This window comes from Myxine glutinosa, chromosome 4 (genome assembly GCF_964187855.1).
Source record: "Myxine glutinosa chromosome 4, kmMyxGlut1.1, whole genome shotgun sequence".
NCBI lineage: Eukaryota > Metazoa > Chordata > Myxini > Myxiniformes > Myxinidae > Myxine > Myxine glutinosa.
In genome coordinates, this window is record NC_136264.1 from 84,094,146 (window position 1) to 84,111,811 (window position 17,666).

A 17,666-nucleotide genomic window follows, 5' to 3' on the forward strand; every position below is an offset into this window, starting at 1 on the left:
CAACACATGTGCGAAAAGTGGTTTCCCACAGGGAAAAGTGGTTTTTCAACACTAACACAAGTGCGAAAAGTAGTTTTTCCTACACCAACACTTGTGCGAAAAGTGGTTTCCTACACCAACACAAGTGCGAAAATTGAGTTTTCAACACTAACACAAGAACGAAAAGGTGTTTCCTACACCAACACAAGTGCGAAAAGTGGTTTTTCAACACTAACACAAGTGCAAAAAGTGGTTTTTCCACACTAATACAAGTGCAAAAGTGGTTTCCTGCACCAACACAAGTGCGAAAAGTGGTTTTTCAACACTAACACAAGTGCGAAAAGTGGTTTTTCCACACTAATACAAGTGCAAAAGTGGTTTCCTGCACCAACACAAGTGCGAAAAGTGGTTTTTCAACACTATCACAAGTGCAAAAAGTGGTTTTTCCACACTAATACAAGTGCAAAAGTGGTTTCCTGCACCAACACAAGTGCGAAAAGTGGTTTTTCAACACTAACACAAGTGCGAAAAGTGGTTTTTCAACACTAACACAAGTGCGAAAAGTGGTTTTTCCACACTAATACAAGTGCAAAAGTGGTTTCCTGCACCAACACAAGTGCGAAAAGTGGTTTTTCAACACTAACACAAGTACGAAAAGTGGTTTTTCCACACTAATACAAGTGCAAAAAGTGTTTTTTCCACAATAATACAAGTGCAAAAGTGGTTTTTCAACACTAACACAAGTGCGAAAAGTGGTTTTTCAACACTAACACAAGTGCAAAAAGTGGTTTTCCACACTAATACAAGTGCAAAAGTGGTTTCCTGCACCAACACAAGTGCGAAAAGTGGTTTTTCAACACTAACACATGTGCAAAAAGTGTTTTTTCAACACTATCACAAGTGCAAAAAGTGTTTTGTCCACACTAATACAAGTGCAAAAGTGGTTTCCTGCACCAACACAAGCGCGAAAAGTGGTTTTCCAACACTATCACAAGTGCAAAAAGTGGTTTTTCAACACTAACACAAGTGCAAAAAGTGGTTTTTCCACACTAATACAAGTGCGAAAAGTGGTTTTTCAACACTAAAACAAGTGTGAAAAGTGGTTTTTCAACACTAACACAAGTGCGAAAAATGGTTTTTCCACACTAATACAAGTGCAAAAGTGGTTTCCTGCACCAATACAAGTGCGAAAAGTGGTTTTTCAACACTAACACAAGTGCGAAAAGTGGTTTTTCAACACTAACACAAGTGCAAAAAGTGTTTTTTCAACACTATCACAAGTGCAAAAAGTGTTTTGTCCACACTAATACAAGTGCAAAAGTGGTTTCCTGCACCAACACAAGTGCGAAAAGTGGTTTTTCAACACTATCACAAGTGCAAAAAGTGGTTTTTCAACACTAACACAAGTGCAAAAAGTGGTTTTTCCACACTAATACAAGTGCGAAAAGTGGTTTTTCAACACTAAAACAAGTGTTAAAAGTGGTTTTTCAACACTAACACAAGTGCGAAAAATGGTATTTCCACACTAATACAAGTGCAAAAGTGGTTTCCTGCACCAACACAAGTGCGAAAAGTGGTTTTTCAACACTAACACAACTGCGAAAAGTGGTTTTTCAACACTAACACAAGTGCAAAAAGTGTTTTTTCAACACTATCACAAGTGCAAAAAGTGTTTTTTCCACACTAATACAAGTGCAAAAGTGGTTTCCTGCACCAACACAAGTGCGAAAAGTGGTTTTTCAACTCTAACACAAGTGCGAAAAGTGGTTTTTCAACACTAACACAAGTGCGAAAAGTGGTTTTTCCACACTAATACAAGTGCAAAAGTGGTTTCCTGCACCAACACAAGTGCGAAAGGTCGTTTTTCAACACTAACACAAGTGCAAAAAGTGTTTTTTCCACACTAATACAAGTGCAAAAGTGGTTTCCTGCACCAACACAAGTGCGAAAAGTGGTTGTTCAACACGAACACAAGTGCGAAAAGTGGTTTTTCAACACGAACACAAGTGCAAAAAGCGTTTTTTCCACACTAATACAAGTGCAAAAGTGGTTTCCTGCACCAACACAAGTGCGAAAAGTGGTTGTTCAACACGAACACAAGTGCGAAAAGTGGTTTTTCAACACTAACACAAGTGCGAAAAGTGGTTTTTCCACACTATCACAGGTACAAAAAGTGGTTTTTCCACACTAATACAAGTGCAAAACTGGTTTCCTGCACCAACACAAGTGCAAAAAGTGTTTTTCCACACGAATACAAGTGCAAAAGTGGTTTCCTGCACCAACACAAGTGCGAAAAGTGGTTTTTCAACACTAACACAAGTGCGAAAAGTGGTTTTTCAACACTAACACAAGTGCGAAAGGTGGTTTTTCAACACTAATACAAGTACAAAAGTGGTTTTCTGCACCAACACAAGTGCGAAAAGTGGTTTTTCAACACTAACACAAGTGCAAAAAGTGGTTTTTCCACACTAATACAAGTGCAAAAAGTGTTTTTTCCACACTAATACAAGTGCAAAAGTGGTTTTTCAACACTAACACAAGTGCGAAAAGTGGTTTTTCAACACTAACACAAGTGCAAAAAGTGGTTTTTCCACACTAATACAAGTGCAAAAGTGGTTTCCTGCACCAACACAAGTGCGAAAAGTGGTTTTTCAACACTAACACAAGTGCGACAAGTGGTTTTTCAACACTAACACAAGTGCAAAAAGTGTTTTTTCAACACTATCACAAGTGCAAAAAGTGTTTTTTCCACACTAATACAAGTGCAAAAGTGGTTTCCTGCACCAACACATGTGCGAAAAGTGGTTTTTCAACACTAACACAAGTGCGAAAAGTGGTTTTTCAACACTAACACAAGTGCAAAAAGTGGTTTTTCAACTCTAACACAAGTGCGAAAAGTGGTTTTTCAACACTAACACAAGTGCGAAAAGTGGTTTTTCCACACTAATACAAGTGCAAAAGTGGTTTCCTGCACCAACACATGTGCAAAAGGTCGTTTTTCAACACTAACACAAGTGCGAAAAGTGGTTTTTCCACACCAATACAAGTGCAAAAAGTGTTTTTTCCACACTAATACAAGTGTAAAAGTGGTTTTTCAACACTAACACAAGTGCGAAAAGTGGTTTTTCAACACTAATACAAGTGCAAAAGTGGTTTCCTGCACCAACACAAGTGCGAAAAGTGGTTTTTCAACACTAACACAAGTGCGAAAAGTGGTTTTTCAACACTATCACAAGTCCAAAAAGTGTTTTTCCACACTAATACAAGTGCAAAAGTGGTTTCCTGCACCAACACAAGTGCAAAAGTGGTTTCCTGCACCAACACAAGTGCGAAAAGTGGTTTTTCAACACTAACACAAGTGCGAAAAGTGGTTTTTCAACACTAATACAAGTGCAAAAGTGGTTTCCTCCACCAACACAAGTGCGAAAAGTGGGTTTTCAACACTAACACAAGTGCAAAAAGTAGTTTCCTGCACCAACACATGTGCGAAAAGTGGTTTCCCACAGCGAAAGGTGGTTTTTCAACACTAACACAAGTGCAAAAAGTGGTTTTTCAACACTAACACAAGTGCGAAAATTGGTTTCCTACACAAACACAAGTCAGGATGAGTTGACACGAGCGAAAATGCACAAGTGCACAAGTGCACAAGTGCACAAATGCACAAGTTGACAAGTGCGAAAATTGGTTTCCTACACCAACACAAGTGCGAAAAGTGGTTTTTCAACAGTAACACAAGTGCGAAAAGTGGTTTCCTACACCAACACAAGTGCGAAAAGTGGTTTCCTACACCAACACAAGTGCGAAAATTGGTTTCCTACACCAACACAAGTGCGAAAATTGGTTTTTCAACACCAACACAAGTGCGAAAAGTGGGTTTTCAACACTAACACAAGTGCGAAAAGTGGTTTCCTGCACCAACACATGTGCGAAAAGTGGTGTTTCAACACTAACACAAGTGCGAAAAGTGGTTTCCTACATCAACACAAGTGCGAAAATTGGTTTCCTACACCAACACAAGTGCGAAAATTGGTTTTTCAACACTAACACAAGTGAGAAAAGTGGTTTCCTGCCCCAACACATGTGCGAAAAGTGGTTTCCTACACCAACACAAGTGCGAAAAGTGGTTTTTCCACACTAATACAAGTGCGAAAAGTGGTTTCCTACACCAACACAAGTGCGAAAAGTGGTTTTTCAACACGAACACAAGTGCGAAAAGTGGGTTTTTTCCACACTAATACAAGTGCAAAAATTGGTTTCCTCCACCAACACAAGTGCGAAAAGTGGTTTTTCAACAATAACACAAGTGCGAAAAGTAGTTTCCTACACCAACACAAGTGCAAAAAGTGGTTTTTCATCACTAACACAAGTGCGAAAAGTGGTTTCCTCCACCAACACAAGTGCGAAAAGTGGGTTTTCAACAATAACACAAGAACGAAAAGGTGTTTCCTACACCAACACAAGTGCGAAAAGTGGTTTTTCAACACTAACACGAGTGCGAAAAGTGGTTTCCTCCACCAACACAAGTGCGAAAAGTGGGTTTTCAACACTACCACAAGTGTGAAAAGTGGTTTTTCAACACTAACACAAGTGCAAAAAGCGGTTTTCCCACACTAATAGAAGTGTGAAAAGTAGTTTCCAACACCAACACATGTGCGAAAAGTGGTTTTTCAACACTAACACAAGTGCAAAAAGTGGTTTCCTACACAAACACAAGTGCGTTAAGTGGTTTTTCAACACTAACACAAGTGCGAAAAGTGGTTTCCTACACCAACACAAGTGCGTTAAGTGGTTTTTCAACACTAACACAAGTGCGAAAAGTGGTTTCCTCCACCAACACAAGTGCAAAAAGTGGTTTTTCAACACGAACACAAGTGTGAAAAGTGGTTTCCTACACCAACACAAGTGCGAAAAGTGGTTTTTCAACACTAACACAAGTGCGAAAAGTGGTTTCCTCCACCAACACAAGTGCAAAAAGTGGTTTTTCAACACTAACACAAGTGCGAAAAGTAGTTTCCTACACGAACACAAGTGCGAAAAGTGAGTTTTCAACAATAACACAAGAACGAAAAGGTGTTTCCTACACCAACACAAGTGCGAAAAGTGGTTTTTCAACACTAACACAAGTGCGAAAAGTGGTATCCTCCACCAACACAAGTGCGAAAAGTGGGTTTTCAACACTACCACAAGTGCGAAAAGTGGTTTCCTGCACCAACACATGTGCGAAAAGTGGTTTTTCAACACTAACACGAGTGCGAAAAGTGGTTTCCTACACCAACACAAGTGCGAAAAGTGGTTTCCTACACCAACACAAGTGCGAAAATTGGTTTCCTACACCAACACAGGTGCGAAAATTGGTTTTTCAACACCAACACAAGTGCGAAAAGTGGGTTTTCAACACTATCACAAGTGCGAAAAGTAGTTTCCTGCACCAACACATGTGCAAAAAGTGGTTTTTCAACACTAACACAAGTGCGAAAATTGGTTTCCGACACCAACACAAGTGCAAAAATTGGTTTTTCAACACTAACACAAGTGTAAAAAGTGGTTTCCTCCACCAACACAAGTGCGAAAAGTGGGTTTTGAACACTAACACAAGTGCGAAAAGTAGTTTCCTGCACCAACACACGTGCGAAAAGTGGTTTCCCACAGCGAAAAGTGGTTTTTCAACACTAACACAAGTGCGAAAAGTGGTTTCCTGCACCAACACAAGTGCGAAAAGTGGTTTCCTGCACCAACTCATGTGCGAAAAGGGGTTTTTCAACACTAACACAAGTGCGAAAAGTGGTTTCCTACACCAACACAAGTGCGAAAAGTGGTTTCCTACACCAACACAAGTGCGAAAATTGGTTTCCTACACCAACACAAGTGCGAAAATTGGTTTTTCAACACCAACACAAGTGCGAAAAGTGGGTTTTCAACACTAACACAAGTGCGAAAAGTAGTTTCCTGCACCAACACATGTGCCAAAAGTGGTTTTTCAACACTAACACAAGTGCGAAAAGTGGTTTCCTACACAAACACAAGTGAGGATGAGTTGACACGTGCGAAAATGCACAAGTGCACAAGTGCACAAGTGCACAAATGCACAAGTTGACAAGTGCACAAGTTGACAAGTGCGAAAATTGGTTTCCTACACCAACACAAGTGCGAAAATTGGTTTTTCAACACGAACACAAGTGTGAAAAGTGGTTTCCTCCACCAACACCAGTGCGAAAAGTGGGTTTTCAACACTATGACAAGTGCGAAAAGTAGTTTCCTGCACCAACACATGTGTGAAAAGTGGTTTTTCAACACTAACACAAGTGCGAAAATTGGTTTCCTACACCAACACAAGTGCGAAAATTAGTTTTTCAACACTAACACAAGTGTGAAAAGTGGTTTCCTCCACCAACACAAGTGCGAAAAGTGGGTTTTCAACACTAACACAAGTGCGAAAAGTAGTTTCCTGCACCAACACATATGCGAAAAGTGGTTTACCACAGCGAAAAGTGGTTTTTCAACACTAACACAAGTGCGAAAAGTGGTTTCCTACACCGACGCAAGTGCGAAAAGTGGTTTCCTGCACCAACACATGTGCAAAAAGTGGTTTTTCAACATTAACACAAGTGCAAAAAGTGGTTTCCTACACCAACACAAGTGCGAAAAGTGGTTTCCTACACCAACACAAGTGCGAAAATTGGTTTCCTACACCAACACAAGTGCGAAAATTGGTTTTTCAACACCAACACAGGTGCGAAAAGTGGTTTTTCAACACTAACACAAGTGCGAAAAGTGGTTTCCTACACCAACACAAGTGCGAAAAGTAGTTTCCTGCACCAACACTTGTGCGAAAAGTGGTTTTTCAACACGAACACAAGTGCGAAAAGTGGTTCCCTACACAAACACAGGTGAGGATGAGTTGACAAGTGCGAAAATGCACAAGTGCACAAGTGCACAAGTGCACAAATGCACAAGTTGACAAGTGCACAAGTTGACAAGTGCGAAAATTGGTTTCCTACACCAACACAAGTGCGAAAATTGGTTTTTCAACACTAACACAAGTGTGAAAAGTGGTTTCCTCCACCAACACAAGTGCGAAAAGTGGGTTTTCAACACTAACACAAGTGCAAAAAGTAGTTTCCTGCACCAACACATGTGCGAAAAGTGGTTTCCCACAGCGAAAGGTGGTTTTTCAACACTAACACAAGTGCGAAAAGTGGTTTTTCCACACTAATACAAGTGCAAAAGTAGTTTCCTGCACCAACACATGTGCGAAAAGTGGTTTTTCAACACTAACACAAGTGCGATAAGTGGTTTCCTACACAAACACAAGTCAGGATGAGTTGACATGAGCGAAAATGCACAAGTGCACAAACGCACAAGTTGACAAGTGCGAAAATTGGTTTCCTACACCAACACAAGTGCGAAAATTGGTTTTTCAACACGAACACAAGTGTGAAAAGTGGTTTCCTCCACCAACACCAGTGCGAAAAGTGGGTTTTCAACACTATGACAAGTGTGAAAAGTAGTTTCCTGCACCAACACATGTGCGAAAAGTGGTTTTTCAACACTAACACAAGTGCGAAAATTGGTTTCCTACACCAACACAAGTGCGAAAATTGGTTTTTCAACACTAACACAAGTGTGAAAAGTGGTTTCCTCCACCAACACAAGTGCGAAAAGTGGGTTTTCAACACTAACACAAGTGCGAAAAGTAGTTTTCCTGCACCAACACATGTGCGAAAAGTGGTTTCCCACAGTGAAAAGTGGTTTTTCAACACCAACACAAGTGCGAAAAGTGGTTTCCTACACCGACACAAGTGCGAAAAGTGGTTTCCTGCACCAACACATGTGCGAAAAGTGGTTTTTCAACACAAACACAAGTGCGAAAAGTGGTTTCCTACACCAACACAAGTGCGAAAAGTGGTTTCCTACACCAACACAAGTGCGAAAATTGGTTTCCTACACCAACACAAGTGCGAAAATTGGTTTTTCAACACCAACACAGGTGCGAAAAATGGTTTTTCAACACTAACACAAGTGCGAAAAGTGGTTTCCTACAACAACACAAGTGCGAAAAGTAGTTTCCTGCACCAACACATGTGCGAAAAGTGGTTTCTCAACACTAACACAAGTGCAAAAAGTGGTTCCCTACACAAACACAAGTGAGGATGAGTTGACACGTGCGAAAATGCACAAGTGCACAAGTGCACAAGTGCACAAATGCACAAGTTGATAAGTGCACAAGTTGACAAGTGCGAAAATTGGTTTCCTACACCAACACAAGTGCGAAAATTGGTTTTTCAACACTAACACAAGTGTGAAAAGTGGTTTCCTCCACCAACACAAGTGCGAAAAGTGGGTTTTCAACACTAACACAAGTGCAAAAAGTAGTTTCCTGCACCAACACATGTGCGAAAAGTGGTTTCCCACAGCGAAAGGTGGTTTTTCAACACTAACACAAGTGCGAAAAGTGGTTTTTCCTACACCAACACTTGTGCGAAAAGTGGTTTCCTACACCAACACAAGTGTGAAAAGTTGTTTCCGACACCAACACAAGTGCGAAAAGTGGATTTTCAACACTAACACAAGTGCGAAAAGTGGTTTTTCCACACTAATACAAGTGCAAAAATTGGTTTCCTCCACAACCACAATTGCGAAAAGTGGTTTTTCAACAATAACACAAGTGCGAAAAGTAGTTTCCTGCACCAACACATGTGCGAAAAGTGGTTTCCCACAGGGAAAAGTGGTTTTTCAACACTAACACAAGTGCGAAAAGTAGTTTTTCCTACACCAACACTTGTGCGAAAAGTGGTTTCCTGCACCAACACAAGTGCGAAAAGTGGTTTTTCAACACTAACACAAGTGCGAAAAGTGGTTTTTCAACACTAACACAAGTGCGAAAAGTGGTTTTTCCACAATAATACAAGTGCAAAAGTGGTTTCCTGCACCAACACAAGTGGGAAAAGTGGTTTTTCAACACTAACACAAGTGCGAAAAGTGGTTTTTCCACACTAATACAAGTGCAAAAGTGGTTTCCTGCACCAACACAAGTGCGAAAAGTGGTTTTTCCACACTAATACAAGTGCAAAAAGTGTTTTTTCCACACTAATACAAGTGCAAAAGTGATTTTTCAACACGAACACAAGTGCGAAAAGTGTTTTTTCAACACTAACACAAGTGCAAAAAGTGTTTTTTCCACACTAATACAAGTGCAAAAGTGGTTTCCTGCACCAACACAAGTGCGAAAAGTGGTTTTTCAACACTAACACAAGTGCGAAAAGTGGTTTTTCAACACTATCACAAGTGCAAAAAGTGTTTTTGTCCACACTAATACAAGTGCAAAAGTGGTTTCCTGCACCAACACAAGTGCGAAAAGTGGTTTTTCAACACTAACACAAGTGCGAAAAGTGGTTTTTCAAAACTAACACAAGTGCGAAAGTAGTTTCCTGCACCAACACATGTGCGAAAAGTGGTTTTTCAACACTAACACAAGTGCAAAAAGTGGTTTCCTACACAAACACAAGTCAGGATGAGTTGACATGAGCGAAAATGCACAAGTGCACAAATGCACAAGTTGACAAGTGCGAAAATTGGTTTCCTACACCAACACAAGTGCGAAAATTGGTTTTTCAACACGAACACAAGTGTGAAAAGTGGTTTCCTCCACCAACACCAGTGCGAAAAGTGGGTTTTCAACACTATGACAAGTGTGAAAAGTAGTTTCCTGCACCAACACATGTGCGAAAAGTGGTTTTTCAACACTAACACAAGTGCGAAAATTGGTTTCCTACACCAACACAAGTGCGAAAATTGGTTTTTCAACACTAAAACAAGTGTGAAAAGTGGTTTCCTCCACCAACACAAGTGCGAAAAGTGGGTTTTCAACAGTAACACAAGTGCGAAAAGTAGTTTTCCTGCACCAACACATGTGCGAAAAGTGGTTTCCCACAGTGAAAAGTGGTTTTTCAACACCAACACAAGTGCGAAAAGTGGTTTCCTACACCGACACAAGTGCGAAAAGTGGTTTCCTGCACCAACACATGTGCGAAAAGTGGTTTTTCAACACTAACACAAGTGCGAAAAGTGGTTTCCTACACCAACACAAGTGCGAAAAGTGGTTTCCTACACCAACACAAGTGCGAAAATTGGTTTCCTACACCAACACAAGTGCGAAAATTGGTTTTTCAACACCAACACAGGTGCGAAAAATGGTTTTTCAACACTAACAAAAGTGCGAAAAGTGGTTTCCTACAACAACACAAGTGCGAAAAGTAGTTTCCTGCACCAACACATGTGCGAAAAGTGGTTTTTCAACACTAACACAAGTGCAAAAAGTGGTTCCCTACACAAACACAAGTGAGGATGAGTTGACACGTGCGAAAATGCACAAGTGCACAAGTGCACAAGTGCACAAATGCACAAGTTGATAAGTGCACAAGTTGACAAGTGCGAAAATTGGTTTCCTACACCAACACAAGTGCGAAAATTGGTTTTTCAACACTAACACAAGTGTGAAAAGTGGTTTCCTCCACCAACACAAGTGCGAAAAGTGGGTTTTCAACACTAACACAAGTGCAAAAAGTAGTTTCCTGCACCAACACATGTGCGAAAAGTGGTTTCCCACAGCGAAAGGTGGTTTTTCAACACTAACACAAGTGCGAAAAGTGGTTTTTCCTACATCAACACTTGTGCGAAAAGTGGTTTCCTACACGAACACAAGTGTGAAAAGTGGTTTCGGACACCAACACAAGTGCGAAAAGTGGATTTTCAACACTAACACAAGTGCGAAAAGTGGTTTTTCCACACTAATACAAGTGCAAAAATTGGTTTCCTCCACAACCACAATTGCGAAAAGTGGTTTTTCAACAATAACACAAGTGCGAAAAGTAGTTTCCTGCACCAACACATGTGCGAAAAGTGGTTTCCCACAGGGAAAAGTGGTTTTTCAACACTAACACAAGTGCGAAAAGTAGTTTTTCCTACACCAACACTTGTGCGAAAAGTGGTTTCCTACACCAACACAAGTGCGAAAATTGAGTTTTCAACACTAACACAAGAACGAAAAGGTGTTTCCTACACCAACACAAGTGCGAAAAGTGGTTTTTCAACACTAACACAAGTGCAAAAAGTGGTTTTTCCACACTAATACAAGTGCAAAAGTGGTTTCCTGCACCAACACAAGTGCGAAAAGTGGTTTTTCAACACTAACACAAGTGCGAAAAGTGGTTTTTCCACACTAATACAAGTGCAAAAGTGGTTTCCTGCACCAACACAAGTGCGAAAAGTGGTTTTTCAACACTATCACAAGTGCAAAAAGTGGTTTTTCCACACTAATACAAGTGCAAAAGTGGTTTCCTGCACCAACACAAGTGCGAAAAGTGGTTTTTCAACACTAACACAAGTGCGAAAAGTGGTTTTTCAACACTAACACAAGTGCGAAAAGTGGTTTTTCCACACTAATACAAGTGCAAAAGTGGTTTCCTGCACCAACACAAGTGCGAAAAGTGGTTTTTCAACACTAACACAAGTGCGAAAAGTGGTTTTTCCACACTAATACAAGTGCAAAAAGTGTTTTTTCCACAATAATACAAGTGCAAAAGTGGTTTTTCAACACTAACACAAGTGCGAAAAGTGGTTTTTCAACACTAACACAAGTGCAAAAAGTGGTTTTCCACACTAATACAAGTGCAAAAGTGGTTTCCTGCACCAACACAAGTGCGAAAAGTGGTTTTTCAACACTAACACAAGTGCAAAAAGTGTTTTTTCAACACTATCACAAGTGCAAAAAGTGTTTTGTCCACACTAATACAAGTGCAAAAGTGGTTTCCTGCACCAACACAAGCGCGAAAAGTGGTTTTCCAACACTATCACAAGTGCAAAAAGTGGTTTTTCAACACTAACACAAGTGCAAAAAGTGGTTTTTCCACACTAATACAAGTGCGAAAAGTGGTTTTTCAACACTAAAACAAGTATGAAAAGTGGTTTTTCAACACTAACACAAGTGCGAAAAATGGTTTTTCCACACTAATACAAGTGCAAAAGTGGTTTCCTGCACCAATACAAGTGCGAAAAGTGGTTTTTCAACACTAACACAAGTGCGAAAAGTGGTTTTTCAACACTAACACAAGTGCAAAAAGTGTTTTTTCAACACTATCACAAGTGCAAAAAGTGTTTTGTCCACACTAATACAAGTGCAAAAGTGGTTTCCTGCACCAACACAAGCGCGAAAAGTGGTTTTTCAACACTATCACAAGTGCAAAAAGTGGTTTTTCAACACTAACACAAGTGCAAAAAGTGGTTTTTCCACACTAATACAAGTGCGAAAAGTGGTTTTTCAACACTAAAACAAGTGTGAAAAGTCGTTTTTCAACACTAACACAAGTGCGAAAAATGGTTTTTCCACACTAATACAAGTGCAAAAGTGGTTTCCTGCACCAACACAAGTGCGAAAAGTGGTTTTTCAACACTAACACAACTGCGAAAAGTGGTTTTTCAACACTAACACAAGTGCAAAAAGTGTTTTTTCAACACTATCACAAGTGCAAAAAGTGTTTTTTCCACACTAATACAAGTGCAAAAGTGGTTTCCTGCACCAACACAAGTGCGAAAAGTGGTTTTTCAACTCTAACACAAGTGCGAAAAGTGGTTTTTCAACACTAACACAAGTGCGAAAAGTGGTTTTTCCACACTAATACAAGTGAAAAAGTGGTTTCCTGCACCAACACAAGTGCGAAAAGTGGTTTTTCAACACTAACACAAGTGCGAAAAGTGGTTTTTCAACACTATCACAAGTGCAAAAAGTGTTTTTGTCCACACTAATACAAGTGCAAAAGTGGTTTCCTGCACCAACACAAGTGCGAAAAGTGGTTTTTCAACACTAACACAAGTGCGAAAAGTGGTTTTTCAAAACTAACACAAGTGCGAAAGTAGTTTCCTGCACCAACACATGTGCGAAAAGTGGTTTTTCAACACTAACACAAGTGCAAAAAGTGGTTTCCTACACAAACACAAGTCAGGATGAGTTGACATGAGCGAAAATGCACAAGTGCACAAATGCACAAGTTGACAAGTGCGAAAATTGGTTTCCTACACCAACACAAGTGCGAAAATTGGTTTTTCAACACGAACACAAGTGTGAAAAGTGGTTTCCTCCACCAACACCAGTGCGAAAAGTGGGTTTTCAACACTATGACAAGTGTGAAAAGTAGTTTCCTGCACCAACACATGTGCGAAAAGTGGTTTTTCAACACTAACACAAGTGCGAAAATTGGTTTCCTACACCAACACAAGTGCGAAAATTGGTTTTTCAACACTAAAACAAGTGTGAAAAGTGGTTTCCTCCACCAACACAAGTGCGAAAAGTGGGTTTTCAACAGTAACACAAGTGCGAAAAGTAGTTTTCCTGCACCAACACATGTGCGAAAAGTGGTTTCCCACAGTGAAAAGTGGTTTTTCAACACCAACACAAGTGCGAAAAGTGGTTTCCTACACCGACACAAGTGCGAAAAGTGGTTTCCTGCACCAACACATGTGCGAAAAGTGGTTTTTCAACACTAACACAAGTGCGAAAAGTGGTTTCCTACACCAACACAAGTGCGAAAAGTGGTTTCCTACACCAACACAAGTGCGAAAATTGGTTTCCTACACCAACACAAGTGCGAAAATTGGTTTTTCAACACCAACACAGGTGCGAAAAATGGTTTTTCAACACTAACACAAGTGCGAAAAGTGGTTTCCTACAACAACACAAGTGCGAAAAGTAGTTTCCTGCACCAACACATGTGCGAAAAGTGGTTTTTCAACACTAACACAAGTGCAAAAAGTGGTTCCCTACACAAACACAAGTGAGGATGAGTTGACACGTGCGAAAATGCACAAGTGCACAAGTGCACAAGTGCACAAATGCACAAGTTGATAAGTGCACAAGTTGACAAGTGCGAAAATTGGTTTCCTACACCAACACAAGTGCGAAAATTGGTTTTTCAACACTAACACAAGTGTGAAAAGTGGTTTCCTACACGAACACAAGTGTGAAAAGTGGTTTCCGACACCAACACAAGTGCGAAAAGTGGATTTTCAACACTAACACAAGTGCGAAAAGTGGTTTTTCCACACTAATACAAGTGCAAAAATTGGTTTCCTCCACAACCACAATTGCGAAAAGTGGTTTTTCAACAATAACACAAGTGCGAAAAGTAGTTTCCTGCACCAACACATGTGCGAAAAGTGGTTTCCCACAGGGAAAAGTGGTTTTTCAACACTAACACAAGTGCGAAAAGTAGTTTTTCCTACACCAACACTTGTGCGAAAAGTGGTTTCCTACACCAACACAAGTGCGAAAATTGAGTTTTCAACACTAACACAAGAACGAAAAGGTGTTTCCTACACCAACACAAGTGCGAAAAGTGGTTTTTCAACACTAACACAAGTGCAAAAAGTGGTTTTTCCACACTAATACAAGTGCAAAAGTGGTTTCCTGCACCAACACAAGTGCGAAAAGTGGTTTTTCAACACTAACACAAGTGCGAAAAGTGGTTTTTCCACACTAATACAAGAACGAAAAGGTGTTTCCTACACCAACACAAGTGCAAAAATTGGTTTTTCAACACTAACACAAGTGTAAAAAGTGGTTTCCTCCACCAACACAAGTGCGAAAAGTGGGTTTTGAACACTAACACAAGTGCGAAAAGTAGTTTCCTGCACCAACACACGTGCGAAAAGTGGTTTCCCACAGCGAAAAGTGGTTTTTCAACACTAACACAAGTGCGAAAAGTGGTTTCCTGCACCAACACAAGTGCGAAAAGTGGTTTCCTGCACCAACTCATGTGCGAAAAGGGGTTTTTCAACACTAACACAAGTGCGAAAAGTGGTTTCCTACACCAACACAAGTGCGAAAAGTGGTTTCCTACACCAACACAAGTGCGAAAATTGGTTTCCTACACCAACACAAGTGCGAAAATTGGTTTTTCAACACCAACACAAGTGCGAAAAGTGGGTTTTCAACACTAACACAAGTGCGAAAAGTAGTTTCCTGCACCAACACATGTGCCAAAAGTGGTTTTTCAACACTAACACAAGTGCGAAAAGTGGTTTCCTACACAAACACAAGTGAGGATGAGTTGACACGTGCGAAAATGCACAAGTGCACAAGTGCACAAGTGCACAAATGCACAAGTTGACAAGTGCACAAGTTGACAAGTGCGAAAATTGGTTTCCTACACCAACACAAGTGCGAAAATTGGTTTTTCAACACGAACACAAGTGTGAAAAGTGGTTTCCTCCACCAACACCAGTGCGAAAAGTGGGTTTTCAACACTATGACAAGTGCGAAAAGTAGTTTCCTGCACCAACACATGTGTGAAAAGTGGTTTTTCAACACTAACACAAGTGCGAAAATTGGTTTCCTACACCAACACAAGTGCGAAAATTAGTTTTTCAACACTAACACAAGTGTGAAAAGTGGTTTCCTCCACCAACACAAGTGCGAAAAGTGGGTTTTCAACACTAACACAAGTGCGAAAAGTAGTTTCCTGCACCAACACATATGCGAAAAGTGGTTTACCACAGCGAAAAGTGGTTTTTCAACACTAACACAAGTGCGAAAAGTGGTTTCCTACACCGACGCAAGTGCGAAAAGTGGTTTCCTGCACCAACACATGTGCAAAAAGTGGTTTTTCAACATTAACACAAGTGCAAAAAGTGGTTTCCTACACCAACACAAGTGCGAAAAGTGGTTTCCTACACCAACACAAGTGCGAAAATTGGTTTCCTACACCAACACAAGTGCGAAAATTGGTTTTTCAACACCAACACAGGTGCGAAAAGTGGTTTTTCAACACTAACACAAGTGCGAAAAGTGGTTTCCTACACCAACACAAGTGCGAAAAGTAGTTTCCTGCACCAACACTTGTGCGAAAAGTGGTTTTTCAACACGAACACAAGTGCGAAAAGTGGTTCCCTACACAAACACAGGTGAGGATGAGTTGACAAGTGCGAAAATGCACAAGTGCACAAGTGCACAAGTGCACAAATGCACAAGTTGACAAGTGCACAAGTTGACAAGTGCGAAAATTGGTTTCCTACACCAACACAAGTGCGAAAATTGGTTTTTCAACACTAACACAAGTGTGAAAAGTGGTTTCCTCCACCAACACAAGTGCGAAAAGTGGGTTTTCAACACTAACACAAGTGCAAAAAGTAGTTTCCTGCACCAACACATGTGCGAAAAGTGGTTTCCCACAGCGAAAGGTGGTTTTTCAACACTAACACAAGTGCGAAAAGAGGTTTTTCCACACTAATACAAGTGCAAAAGTAGTTTCCTGCACCAACACATGTGCGAAAAGTGGTTTTTCAACACTAACACAAGTGCGATAAGTGGTTTCCTACACAAACACAAGTCAGGATGAGTTGACATGAGCGAAAATGCACAAGTGCACAAACGCACAAGTTGACAAGTGCGAAAATTGGTTTCCTACACCAACACAAGTGCGAAAATTGGTTTTTCAACACGAACACAAGTGTGAAAAGTGGTTTCCTCCACCAACACCAGTGCGAAAAGTGGGTTTTCAACACTATGACAAGTGTGAAAAGTAGTTTCCTGCACCAACACATGTGCGAAAAGTGGTTTTTCAACACTAACACAAGTGCGAAAATTGGTTTCCTACACCAACACAAGTGCGAAAATTGGTTTTTCAACACTAACACAAGTGTGAAAAGTGGTTTCCTCCACCAACACAAGTGCGAAAAGTGGGTTTTCAACACTAACACAAGTGCGAAAAGTAGTTTTCCTGCACCAACACATGTGCGAAAAGTGGTTTCCCACAGTGAAAAGTGGTTTTTCAACACCAACACAAGTGCGAAAAGTGGTTTCCTACACCGACACAAGTGCGAAAAGTGGTTTTTCCTACACCAACACTTGTGCGAAAAGTGGTTTCCTACACCAACACAAGTGTGAAAAGTTGTTTCCGACACCAACACAAGTGCGAAAAGTGGATTTTCAACACTAACACAAGTGCGAAAAGTGGTTTTTCCACACTAATACAAGTGCAAAAATTGGTTTCCTCCACAACCACAATTGCGAAAAGTGGTTTTTCAACAATAACACAAGTGCGAAAAGTAGTTTCCTGCACCAACACATGTGCGAAAAGTGGTTTCCCACAGGGAAAAGTGGTTTTTCAACACTAACACAAGTGCGAAAAGTAGTTTTTCCTACACCAACACTTGTGCGAAAAGTGGTTTCCTGCACCAACACAAGTGCGAAAAGTGGTTTTTCAACACTAACACAAGTGCGAAAAGTGGTTTTTCAACACTAACACAAGTGCGAAAAGTGGTTTTTCCACAATAATACAAGTGCAAAAGTGGTTTCCTGCACCAACACAAGTGGGAAAAGTGGTTTTTCAACACTAACACAAGTGCGAAAAGTGGTTTTTCCACACTAATACAAGTGCAAAAGTGGTTTCCTGCACCAACACAAGTGCGAAAAGTGGTTTTTCCACACTAATACAAGTGCAAAAAGTGTTTTTTCCACACTAATACAAGTGCAAAAGTGATTTTTCAACACGAACACAAGTGCGAAAAGTGTTTTTTCAACACTAACACAAGTGCAAAAAGTGTTTTTTCCACACTAATACAAGTGCAAAAGTGGTTTCCTGCACCAACACAAGTGCGAAAAGTGGTTTTTCAACACTAACACAAGTGCGAAAAGT